Source organism: Vipera berus (assembly GCF_964194415.1).
Source record: "Vipera berus genome assembly, chromosome: 1".
NCBI classification, from domain to species: domain Eukaryota; kingdom Metazoa; phylum Chordata; class Lepidosauria; order Squamata; family Viperidae; genus Vipera; species Vipera berus.
In genome coordinates, this window is record NC_138202.1 from 228,086,930 (window position 1) to 228,092,669 (window position 5,740).

Below are 5,740 nucleotides of genomic sequence, written 5' to 3' on the forward strand. Positions count from 1 at the left end.
CTTTTAAATAATTTAAGTCCCTCTAGCTGTGTATTCCATTTGTGGGCTTCATCCCACCAAGTTTCCATAATGGCAACAATATCATATCTGCCCTCATTTACCTGAATTTCTAGTTCACCCTGTTTATTGCTCATACTCTATGCATTGGTGTATAGACATTTGAGTCCTTTATGTCTAATCCTGTGTTTACTTTCTACATAATCTGTGTGGTGCCTGAGTTCCCCTATTTTCTTACCACCTGTTTGATTAGTGCATTTGGTGTGGCACTCACTATTAAAAGCTTGATTTTGCTTGTCAGCAAGGTTGATATTCTTATCCACACACACATCTATATTACATGCACTGATAACCCTGTAATTTTTAGATTGCCGGGAACAGGAATATTCTGTATCAATTAACTCACTGTCCCCATTGTTCAGTTTAAATATTTCTCCAGAAAATCTGTGAATTTATTGCCAAGTAACGCATATAATAATATCCTCTTTTCTCATGTTGCTAATACTCAATACTTCCTCAGTCAATTCTTCCCTGCTGGTGAGGATTAGATCCAGAAAAGCAGTCCCCTTGTTATTTCTTCCAACCACTGACAAATGAAGTTATCAGCAGAGAGGACAAGAATTTATTGGCTCTCTGACTGTTGGCAGAGTTAGATTCATAGCAGGTGTCAGGACACTTGAAATCCACCATTATTAGCATTGCGTTGCCTCTTTGAAAGATTGGCCATCTGATGCAGACTTGATCTCCTACCTGTCCAGGATGACAGTAATAAACTCCCATTGTAATATCACTTGAAGTTACTTCAGGATATTTTTCTAATTAGTTTTGATTCACTTCTGATTCTGCACTGTGGTTTGGTAGAAGGAAAGGGTTAGGATTAGGGCTAATGCATTGGGGGGAAAAGTGAGAAAGTGCAATATATCGTGTTCTAATTGTTATTGTACAAGTGTCCAAGACAATCACTGAAATATGAGGTAACAGTGTGTGGAAGCAGCCAAAAAAGCCAACGCAGTCCTAGGCTGCATTAATATAGGGATAGATTCAAGATGGTGTGAAGTATTAGTACTGCTTTAAAAAGCCTTAGTATGGCCACACTTGGAATACTGCATTTAGTTTTAGTTACCACAATATAAAAAAGATGTTGAGACTTTAGAACATGGGTGTCAAACTCACCACATCACGTGACGTGTCGTGATGCATCGCAACTGTTTTTGCATTGCTGGAGCTGGGGTGGGCCTGCGTATGATACAACCGGCCCATGCACAAGAAAGAGTGCAGAGAAGAGCAGCAAAGATGATTAGAGTGCTGTAGGCTAAAACATGAATAACAGTTGCAGGAATTGGGTACATCTAGTCTAGTGAAAAGAAGGGCTGGGGGAGATATGATAACAGCAGCTCAACTTATTTTCCAAAGCACCAGAAAGCAGGACAAGAAGCAATAGATGGAAACTAATCAAGGAGAGAAGCAAACTAGAACTAAGGGAAAAAATCCTTCAGAATTTGTGGGTACCCTATCACTGGAGGCTTTCAAAAAAAGACTGGATAGCCATTTGTGTGAAATGGTATAGACTCTCCTGCTCAAGCAGGGGGATGGACTAGATGACCTCAAAGTCCCTCCCAACTCTGTTGTTCTATGTAGAAACAAGAAAATTGATTGAACATGATCTTATAACAGCCCTTGAGTTATTTGTGAAAAGAATAAAGACAAGGTATAAATAAATACAAATGAATGAAAAAAATATGGCATTAGTTTGGCTGGCACGACATAAAATGACTTTTTAGGTCATATGCATAAAAATTGGGGAGAACATCTATGCTTCTCTGTTGTGACTGAGAAGAAAAAAAAAGGAACAGGTAAATTTTAGATAAACTTTAAGTACAAAGATATCTGCCACATGTTGGACTGTTTCGATGCTGACTGGCTGGGGGAATGATGGTTGGAGGGAAAGGAAGATGAAAATCTGTTCTCACATCTACTTATACGCACCTCTCACTCATCCACTCACACTTTAGATATAGACATAAATGTAGTGTATGAGGGCCTATGTATGAACAGATGAAAAAGAGAAAGACAAAGATGGAAAGAATTGTGCATTTTAATATACATTAATATAATTTTAATATACATTTAATATTACATTTTATATATACACACACACAAATATGTACACACACACACACACACACACACACACATATATATATGCACATACATATACATACATATATATTCATATACATACTGTTGTTGTTGTTGTTGTTGTTAGCTGCGAAGTCGTGTCCGACCCATCGCGACCCTATGGACAACATTCCTCCAGGCCTTCCTGTCCTCTACCATCTTCTGGAGTCCATTTAAGCTCACGCCTACTGCTTCAGTGACTCCATCCAGCCACCTCATTCTCTGTCGTCCCCTTCTTCTATTGCCCTCGATCTTTCCCAGCATTAGGCTCTTCTCCAGTGAGTCCTTCCTTCTCATTAGGTGGCCAAAGTACTTGAGTTTTAGCTTCAGGATCTGGCCTTCTAAAGAGCAGTCAGGGTTGATCTCCTCTAGGACTGACCGGTTTGATCGCCTTGCAGTCCAAGGGATTCGCAGGAGTCTTCTCCAGCACCACAGTTCAAAGGCCTCAATTCTTTGGCGCTCAGCCTTTCTTATGGTCCAACTTTCACTGCCATACATTGCAACTGGGAAGACCATAGCCTTGACTATACGCACTTTTGTTGACAGGGTGATGTCTCTGCTTTTTAGTGTGCTGTCTAGATTTGCCATGGCTTTCCTCCCAAGGAGCAAGCGTCTTTTAATTTCTTGGCTACAGTCCCCATCTGCAGTGATCTTGGAGCCCAGGAAAATAAAATCTGTCACTACCTCCATTTCTTCCCCATCTATTTGCCAGGAATTGAGAGGGCCAGATGCCATGATCTTGGTTTTCTTAATGTTAAGTTTCAACCCAAGTTTTGCACTCTCCTTCTTCACCCGCAACAAGAGGCTCTTTAGTTCTTCTTCACTTTCTGCCATTAGAGTGGTATCATCTGCGTATCTTAGGTTGTTGATATTTCTTCCGGCAATCTTAATTCCAACTTTTGATTCATCTAGCCCTGCCTTTCTCATGATGTGCTCTGCATATAAGTTAAATAGGCAGGGCGACAGTATACAGCCTTGCCGGACTCCTTTCCCAATTTTGAACCAATCAGTGGTTCCGTGTCCAGTTCTCACTGTTGCTTCTTGATCCGCATATAGGTTTCTCAAGAGACAAATAAGATGGTCTGGTACTCCCATCTCTTTAAGAACTTGCCACAGTTTGTTATGATCCACACAATCAAAGGCTTTAGCATAGTCAATGAAGCAGAAGTAGATGTTTTTCTGGAACTCCCTAGCTTTCTCCATGATCCAGCGTATGTTGGCAATTTGATCTCTAGTTCCTCTGCCTCTTCGAAATCCTGCCTGCACTTCTGGTAGTTCTCGATCCATATACTGCTGAAGTCTAGCTTGTAGGATTTTAAGCATGACTTTACTAGCATGAGAAATGAGTGCAATGGTGCGATAGTTTGAACATTCTTTGGCACTGCCTTTCTTTGGAATTGGAATGTAAACTGATCTTTTCCAATCCTGTGGCCATTGTTGAGTTTTCCAAATTTGCTGGCAAATTGAGTGTAGCACTTTTACTGCATTGTCTTTTAAGATTTTGAATAGCTCAGCTGGGATACTGTCACTTCCACTAGCTTTGTTGTTGCTCAGCTTTTCTAAGGCCCACTTCACTTCACATTCTAGGATGTCTGGCTCGAGGTCAGTGACCACCTCATTGTGATTATCAGGGATGTTAAGCTCATTCTTGTATAGTTCTTCTGTGTAATTTTGCCACCTCTTCTTAATCTCTTCTGCCTCTGTTAGGTCCCTGCCATTTTGGTCCTTTATCATGCCCATTTTTGCATTAAACGTTCCCTTCATTTCTCCAATTTTCTTGAAAAGATCTCTGGTCCTCCCTATTCTATTGTTTTCTTCTATTTCTTTGCACTGTTCATTTAAGAAGGCATTCTTATCTCTTCTAGCTATTCTCTGGAATTCTGCATTCAATTGGGTGTATCTTTCTTTTTCTCCCTTGCCTTTCGCTTCCCTCCTTTCCTCAGCTATTTGCAAAGCTTCCTCAGACAGCCATTTTGCTTTCTTGCATTTCTTTTTCTTTGGGATGGTTTTGGTTGCTACCTGTTGTACAATGTCGCGAACCTCTGTCCATAGTTCTTCAGGCACTCTGTCTATCAGATCTAATTCCTTAAATCTATTTGTCACCTCTACTGTATATTCAACAGGGATATGATTTAATTCATACCTGAGTGGCCTAGTGCTTTTCCCTACTTTCTTCAGTTTAAGCCTAAACTTTGCAAGGAGAAGCTCATGGTCTGAGCCACAGTCAGCTCCTGGTCTTGTTTTTACTGACTGTATAGAGCTTCTCCATCTTTGGCTGCAGAGCATATAGTCAATCTGATTTCTGTGTTGACCGTCTGGTGATGTCCATGTGTAAAGCCGTCTCTTGGGTTGTTGGAAAAGAGTGTTTGCTATGACCATCGTATTCTCTTGACAGAATTCTATCAGCCTGTGCCCTGCTTCATTTTGCACTCCAAGGCCAAACTTGCCTGTTATTCCAGTTATCTTTTGGCTTCCTACTTTAGCATTCCAATCCCCCATGATGATAAGAACATCATTTTTTGGTGTTAGTTCTATAAGGTGCTGTAGTGCTTCATAGAACTGGTCAATTTCATCCTCTTCAGCACTGGTGGTTGGGGCATAGACCTGGACTACTGTGATATTGAATGGTTTGCCTTGGATTCGAACTGAGATCATTCTGTCATTTTGAGGATTGTATCCCAGTATTGCTTTTCCTACTCTTTTATTGACTATGAAGGCTACTCCATTTCTTCTGAAGGATTCTTGCCCACAGTAGTATACCTGATGGTCATCTGAATTAAATTCACCCATTCCTGTCCATTTTAGTTCGCTGATACCTAAGATGTCAATGTTCAGTCTTGTCATCTCTTGTTTGACCACGTCCAGTTTTCCTTGATTCATGGATCTTACATTCCAGGTTCCTATGGAGAAAAAATCTTTACAGCATCGGACTTTCCTTTCACCACCAGACATATCCACAGCTGAGCGTCCTTTCGGCTTTGGCCCAGTCGCTTCATTCTTTCTGGCGCTACTAGTACTAGCCCTCTGCTCTTCCCCAGTAGCATATTGGACGCCTTCCGACCTGAGGGGCTCATCTTCCAGCGTCATATCGTTTTGCCTTTTGGTACTGTCCATAGGGTTTTCATGGCAAAGATACTGGAGTGGTTTGCCATTTCCTTCTCCAGTGGATCACGTTTTGTCAGAACTCTCTGCTATGACCTGTCCGTCTTGGGTGGCCCTGCACGGCATAGCTCATAGCTTCATTGAATTACGCAAGCCCCTTCGCCACGACAAGGCAGTAATCCATGAAGGGGATACATACTGTACATACGTACATACTGTATGTACATTTTTAATATACATGGGTTCTATCGGGTAAAGAGGTATACCTTGGGGCTGGGTACAAAGGTACCTTATCGTGATATAGCAATATTGAATATTCAAGGAAGAAAGTTTGGAGTCCTTTCTAAGTCTTCACTTTGACTCCACTGAATGCCTATGAATGGAAACACCATCTCAACCTGTACCGGTTTACGGGAGCATGTGGGAGGGCCACTTGCCCAGCTATGCAAGTTTTATTGACTGC